The sequence below is a fragment of the Haliotis rubra genome, unplaced genomic scaffold (assembly GCF_003918875.1).
Source record: "Haliotis rubra isolate DU_JTF1 unplaced genomic scaffold, ASM391887v1 Scf688, whole genome shotgun sequence".
NCBI classification, from domain to species: domain Eukaryota; kingdom Metazoa; phylum Mollusca; class Gastropoda; order Lepetellida; family Haliotidae; genus Haliotis; species Haliotis rubra.
Genome location: NW_025767399.1, coordinates 291,620 through 299,801, shown reverse-complemented (window position 1 = coordinate 299,801; position 8,182 = coordinate 291,620).

Genomic DNA, 8,182 nt, shown 5'->3' with positions numbered 1-8,182 from the left:
TGTAAGCCATCTGGCAGTTGATAGATATGTATCGTGAGAACCTGCATTGTTACAATTTGATGAGCTCATCATATTTCTCCGATCGTGTCTGTTGTAGGAATGTTTATGCTGTGACTTCTGTGTGTAACATTCGACTATTTTATGTGGTCTCAAGGCAGCTGATGTGAGCCTATCTTCTTGTATTTAAGCTGAAAATTGAAATAAACATTTGAAACAGCACTGCAAGATTTTTGTACTGCTTCTGCATGTTGCTTCCCCTGAAGAGTTGCTGACCTGCTGATTTAAGCCTTTGTTCTTAGGATAGAGAAGTCAGGGTAGTTTCTTGTTTCCACTACTGTCTGATGAGATTAGCTAAAATGTTAATCTGCCATGTGAAAAATACTGGTTAATAGTGTTTCCAGGAAAACATATTTTGGCCATAACACAGCCATTTCAATAGGTAATAAAATGTGGTGTAACACATATTTGTTCCGTTTATACAGAATTTCAATTTCTAAGCTCGTTTTGACTATTCTTGTACAATTCATTATTAGCTGTATTTGTGACCTTTTCTGTGGTGTTTTTACATAAATCTCGAAACGTCGATCCTCAGATGATAACTATTCCCATCTGATTGCTATTTAGTAAATATATTGTACATCATCTCTTAGTGTTTAGTAAATTGAAAAGAATCGTCTTTCTCAAGAATCTTAACCTCACATACAATTGCTACCAATTTATATGAATTCAAGTCACTTTAAAATTCGCCCGAAACAGTATCTGCACACCATCAGATCACGTGGAATGTCAACAGTGAACGGATGAAGTGTTAAACAGAGGTTTATTTCTGAACTATCTGCTAGTGCTTTGAAGAGTGCTGAGTTCTCATTGAACATCCTATGTCCTGATACCAAGAGGTCTGGTCACCAGAAGACATACTGTTCTGTAGCCCTTCTCTGTTTGAGAATGTACTTTTATTGCATCAGTGTGGATAGTTACCTTTTCTATTCTTCAATCCTGCTAGTTACGTTTTCCTTGCATCGGTCAGGCTAGTTACCGTTTGCTTGCATCAGTCTGGCTAGTTACCTTTTCTTTTCTTCAATCTTGCTAGTTACATTTTCCTTGCATCGGCCAGGCTAGTTACCTTTTGCTTCCATCGGTCAGGCTAGTTACCTTTTCCTTGCATCTGTCTCTCTTGTTACGTTTTCTTAGCATCAGTCTGACTAGTTACCTTTTCTTTGCTTCAATCTTGCTCGTTACCTTTTCCTTGCATCAGTGTGGATAGTTACTCTTTCCTTGTATCGGACTCGCCACTTACCTTTACCTTGCATCGGTCTGGCTAGTTTCCTTTTCTTTGCTTCAATCTGGCTAGTTACCTTTTCCTTGCATCAATCTAACTAGTTACCTTTTCCTTGCATCAGTCTAGCTAGTTACCTTTTCTTTGCATCAGTCTGGCTAGTTACCTTTTCCTTGTATCAGTCTGGCTAGTTACCTTTTCCTTGCATCAGTCCGGCTAGTTACATTTTCTGTGCTTCAATCTTGATACTTACCTATACCTTGCATCAGTCTGACTAGTTACCTTTTCTTTGCTTCAATCTTGCTAGTTACCGTTTGCTTGCATCAGCCTGGCTAGTTACCTTTTCTTTTCTTCAATCTTACTAGTTACCTTTTCCTTGCATCTGTCTCTCTTGTTACGTTTTCTTAGCATCAGTCTGACAAGTTACCTTTTCTTTGCTTCAATCTTGCTCGTTACCTTTTCCTTGCATCAGTGTGGATAGTTACCTTTTCCTTGCCTCATTCTGGCTAGTTACCTTTTCCTTGCATCTATCTGTATAGTAACCTTTTCCTTGCACCAGTCTAACTAGTTACCTTTCCCTTTCATCAATCTGGCTAGTTACCTTATTCCTAGCATCAGTCTGGCTAGTTACTCTTTCCTTGCATCGGTCTCGCCACTTACCTTTAACTTGCATCGGTCTGTTTAGTTACCATTTCCCTGCATCAGTCTGGCTAGTTTCCTTTTCTTTGCTTCAATCTGGCTAGTTACCTTTTCTTCGCATCAGTCTGGCTAGTTACTTTTTCCTTGCATCACTCTAACTAGTTACCTTTTCCATGTATCAGCCTGGCTAGTTACCTTTTCCATGTATCAGCCTGGCTAGTTACCTTTTCCTTGTATCAGCTGGCTAGTTACCTTTTCCTTGTATCAGCTGGCTAGTTACCATTTCCTTGCATCCGTCTGGCTTGTTACCTATTCTTTGCTTCAATCTGTCTATTTACCCTATTTTCCTTGCATCTATCTGTATAGTCACCTTTTCCTTGCATTTGGCTGGCTAGTTTCCTTTTCCTTGTATCAGTCTGGCTAGTTACCTTTTCCTTGCATTAGGCTGGCTAGTTTCCTTTTCCTTGTATCAGTCTGGCTAGTTACCTTTACCTTGTATCACTCTAGCTAGTTACCTTTTCCTTGTATCAGTCTGGCTAGTTACCTTTCCTTTGCATCAGTCCGGCTAGTTACCTTTTCCTTGTATCAGTCTGACTAGTTACCTTTTCCTTGTATCAGTCTGGCTAGTTTCCTTTTCAGTCTTGTATCAGTCTGACTAGTTTCCTTTTCCTTGTATCAGTCTGGCTAGTTACCTTTTCCTTGTATCAGTCTGACTAGTTACCTTTTCCTTGCATCAGTCCGGCTAGTTACCTTTTCCTTGTATCAGTCTGACTAGTTACCTTTTCCTTGTATCAGTCTGGCTAGTTTCCTTTTCCTTGTATCAGTCTGGCTAGTTACCTTTTCTTTGCATCAGTCTGGCTAGTTACCATTTCCTTGCATCCGTCTGGCTAGTTACTTTTTCCTTGCATCAGTCTGGCCAGTGACCATTTCCTTGCATCCTTTTGGCTTGTTACCTATTCTTTGCTTCAATCTGTCTATTTACCCTTTCCTTGCATAAGTGTGGCTAGTCTACTTTATCGGTGACGATCTGTAAATGTTGACCGTGTTATTTGCTGCTGTGAGATGTTCCTGTTCATGAATGCGTTACGTGTGTTAAAATGCATGTGAACCTCCTAACGTACCTGGTCCTTGATATATTTAGCTATTCTGTTTGCTTATGTGTCTTAAAGGTGACCTCTTGTGTTTTATCAGTGAAATTCCCTGTGTATTTTAGCCTTGGACAATCTAGATCAGATATTTACAGTAGGATCCTTATGTTAAGTGTATCATTTTATTGACAGTTGAACATCGTACCGCCCGAGCAGTCCCATGACAGGCCGGATCAGTTGTCTGCGACCACTAACAACTCCAAGCTGGACACTGCACTGTAGATAACACGCTTACATCATGTATTCCAAGGCCAGCATCTAAAATGTCACCCTCCAGGATCACCACACTAAAGGTCCCCCTCCAGGATCACCACACTAAAGGTCGCCCTCTTTGATCACCACACTAAAGGTCCCTCTCCAGGATCACCACACTGAAGGTCCCCCTCCAGGATCACCACACTAAAGGTCGCCCTCCAGGATCACCACACTAAAGGTCCCCCTCCAGGATCACCACACTAAAGGTCACCCTCCAGGATCACCACACTAAAGGTCGTCCTCCCCTCTCCAGGATCACTGCACTAAAGGATCACCACACTAAAGGTCCCCTCTTTGATCACCACACTAAAGGTCGCCCTCCAGGATCACCACACTAAAGGTCGCCCTCCAGGATCACCACACTAAAGGTCGCCCTCCAGGATCACCACACTAAAGGTCGCCCTCCAGGATCACCACACTAAAGGTCGCCCTCCGGGATCACCACACTAAAGGTCCCCCTCCGGGATCACCACACTAAAGGACATCCTCCAGAAATACCGCACTAAAGTTCACCCTCCAGGATCACCACACTAAAGTTCACCCTCCAGGATCACCACACAAAATGACATCCTCTTGGATCAACGCACTAAAGGTTGTCTTCCTGATTGAACTCGCCAGTCTATAAAGACCACAGTATATAAAGGAAAAAGAACCCGAGAAATGACGAAGGAGTCAAAGTAACTGACGTCCTCAGCCATATAGGGGTTGGCAATAACTCATTCATACATACCCGTGTTTGTGATGTTTGTTTAATCTTTCGAGCCCGACTAACTCTCCTTTCAGTTGAAACCGACGACCTTTTCGTGCAAACACACTTCGTGGATCTAAATCATGACATTGTTGACATGTTATTGTGAGTATGCTTGCACGAAATGATGCCTTGTCTCTGATAAAGTCAGTTCTTGTTTAAAAATGTCCTACATATGTTGTTCCTCGATTATCATTATTATTGTTATTATTATATATACATATACAGTGTAAACTGAGACTATATGAATATGGTGTATTGTAGTTTGTACAAGATAAACCATAAAACACACTTGATCACAACAGATGCTTCTGAAATACTTGTGAACGAGTGAATATTACTTTAACCGCAACAACGGACGGTTTGCGGGGGATATAGGAAGGAGGAGTGCGTCATGGCGAGGAATAGTGATAACAATATCAAATATTAAACGCCTGAATCTACCGAGCCAGAGGTCGATACCACGAGCAGGACCCCTGGCCTCAGTGTAGGGGTGACAAGTCAGTCTCAGTGTACAGCTGGACCACCCAGTCTCAGTGTAGGGCTGACAAGTCAGTCTCAGTGTACAGCTGGACCACCCAGTCTCAGTGTAGGGCTGACAAGTCAGTCTCAGTGTACAGTTGGACCACCCAGTCTCAGTGTAGGGCTGACAAGTCAGTCTTAGTGTACAGCTGGACCACCCAGCCTCAGTGTAGGGCTGACAAGTCAGTCTCAGTGTACAGCTGGACCACCCAGTCACAGTACAGGGCTGACAAGTCAGTCTCAGTGTACAGCTGGACCACCCAGTCTCAGTGTAGGGCTGACAAGTCAGTCTTAGTGTACAGCTGGACCACCCAGCCTCAGTGTAGGGCTGACAAGTCAGTCTCAGTTTACAGCTGGACCACCCAGTCTCAGTACAGGGCTGACAAGTCAGTCTCAGTGTACAGCTGGACCACCCAGTCTCAGTGTAGGGCTGGCAAGTCAGTCTTAGTGTACAGCTGGACCACCCAGCCTCAGTGTAGGGCTGGCAAGTCAGTCTCAGTGTACAGCTGGACCACCCAGTCTCAGTGTAGGGCTGACAAGTCAGTCTCGGCATGGTCCTGGACACTGAATCTCAGTAAAAAGCTGGACCACTCAGTCTCAATATGGGGCTGGACCACCCAGTCTCAGTTCAGAGCTGGACCACTCAGTTCAAGCAAACAGCTGGAATACCCAGTCTCTGTATAGATCTGGACCACTCAATCTCAGTATAGCGCTGGACCACTCAGTCTCAGTATAGATCTGGACCACTCAATCTCAGTACAGATCTGGACCACTCAATCTCAGTATAGCGCTGGGCCACTCAGTCTCAGTATGGCGCTGGACCACCCAGTCTCTGTATAGATCTGGACCACTCAATCTCAGTATAGAGCTGGACCACCCAGTCTCTGTATAGATCTGGACCACTTAATCTCAGTATAGATCTGGACCACTCAATCTCAGTATTGCACTGGACCACCCAGGCTCAGTATAGCGCTGGACCACTCAGCCTCAGTATGGGGCTGGACCACTTAGTTTCAGTATGGGGCTGGACCACTCAGTCTCAGTATACAGCTGGACCACCTAGCCTCAGTATAGCGCTGGACCGCTCAGCCTCAGTATAGAGCTGGACCACTCAGTTTCAGTATAACGCTGGACCACTCATCCTCAGTATAGCTCAAAACCACTCAGTCTCAGTATGGCGCTGGACCACTCAGTTTCAGTATGGGGCTGGACCACTCAGTCTCAGTATAGCGCTAGACCACTCAGTCTCAGAAAAGCACTGGACCACCTAGTCTCAGTATAGCACTGGACCACTCAGCGTCAGTATAGAGCTGGAGCACTCAGTTTCAGTGTGGAGCTGGACCACTCAGTCTCGGTATAGCGCTGGTCCACTCAGTCGCAGTATAGATCTGGGCCACTCAGTCTCAGTATAGCGCTGGACCACACAGCCTCAGTGTAGAGCTGGACCACTCAGTTTCAGTATAGCGCTGGACCACTCAGTATCAGTATAGAGCTGGACCACTCAGTTTCAGTGTAGTGCTGGACCACCCAGTCTCAGTATAGTGCTGGACCACCCAGTCTCAGTATAGATCTGGACCTCTCAGTTTTAGTTCAAAGCTGGACCACTCAGTCTCTGTATAGAGCTTTACCTCTCAGTTTGAGTTATAGTTTGTTTGCAGTGAAAACGTACCGATGAGTTAAACAAAACATTAAATCACATAAAGTTCAATCAAGATTGAGAATCCTCATATTTTTACCTTGCCAATTGAACATGTAAATTTCAGAATTTTATTCAACTTATGATAAAAGTTGTTTAACAAACGATCATAGTTTCAAATCGCTACTATTGGTATTACAAGGGGGTATGCACATTAAATGAAACACCGAGAACAAGTTGTGTTGGTTTCTACGGTAGTCAAAGTTAAAGCTCATCGTGCATTTGTTCACTGTTCACTACTGCGCTTACCCCCTTGTAATTCAAACCAATAATAGCGATTTGAAACTATGATCGTTTGTTAAACAACTTTTGTATAAAGTTGAATAAAATTCTGAAATCTTAATTTCACTTTATGTGATTTACTTTTTTGTTTAAAAACTTTCGGTACGTTTTCACTGCAACCACTCAGTCTCAGTATAAAGCTGGACCACCCAGTCTCAGTATAAAGCTGGACCACCCAGTCTCAGTATCATTGATCTTCATATATGATTGCGCTTTTCTGAGACCGTTATATTGTATTGTGAAGTTTTCTATCCTATTTGGATAAAAGTTATGGTTCAAACAAGCGTTGGTGATGGGCACATAAGTATTAACTCTGTAGGGACATGTGATATATAAAACCCTGGTATTCTGTTTGTTGTGAGAACAGATAGTTCGCTATGTACATCTGGAGACATCGTGACATTAGTTTGATGACATATTTTACAAATTATACAACGTAGTTGATTCAACTGTACAGCCAAAGCATGGGGAATCTAAAGAAAGTTCGATCACCAAACAAAGTTTTATGGATCGCAGAGAAATTTCATGATTCTGTACAGAGGGATGAGCAGAGACACCAAACAAAATGTCGGTGAACTGACTCCACATAATGGCTCACTGCTCTGTGGAGAACGAAAAGTGCTCAGACCTAATATTCTGGAGAAACTACATGGATGTAATCAGAGGATTACTAGGCCTCGAGAGCTTACCAAACAGTGTTTGTTGGCCTAACCTCAGCAATACTTTGTGTTCATATGTCACATGTGTATTTTGAAAATGAACAACATCCCAGTACCTCTTATTGCATCAGAGCTCCCGACAAAACCGTGACAGATTTGCATCCGATTTGTTTGAGTTAAACAAAGCACACTACAATCATTTTACTGATTATCATTCAGGAATGCAAAAGATCTCCAAACTCTCACCTACTACATCAAAAGCTGTGGTCAACAGTTTGATGAGTGTTTGCCATGCATGGTATTCCAGAAGTGATGGTCTCAGATAGTGGACCGCAAGGTGGATGACTTCTCTCGCCCCGGGTGAAGCTGAACAAGCAGTTGGAACCATTAAGACTCTCCTGAAGTCATCTGAAGACCCATACCAGCACTACATAGCTATCGTGCCACTCCACCCAACTATGGCGGCTACAGTCCAGCTGAAATCTTGATGTCAAGGGATGTCGACTTAATGTTTATCAAAACTCCCTAGTCATGAATTTCACAAACCCCAGACTTGACACTTCAACAGACTACTTTTTCTACACAAAAGAAATTGAAGGATAAGTCCTACATTGTGATATAAACATATCTATTTCCAATGAAAGGGGCCGGATTGGTAAACAAGCAAAAGCTTATATGAATACCGCTCCGTCTGACATTGTGCACGGTGATTCTTGACTGTACGACAGACGACACATAAAGTTGCTGCCAATGGATGTGTCACAAGAACATCCAGGATCGTCAAAACTGTCCACACCTGATATCCCTGTTACCACAAAAGGGAATGACAGTTTGCTTTCCGAAAACCAATACATAACACGTTCGGGTTGACTGTCTAGAGCTCATGAGAGGTTCAACAATAAGTTCATCTCTCCTAGTGGCTAATATGCTTATGCAAATTAGTCAGTTTTGGAGTAG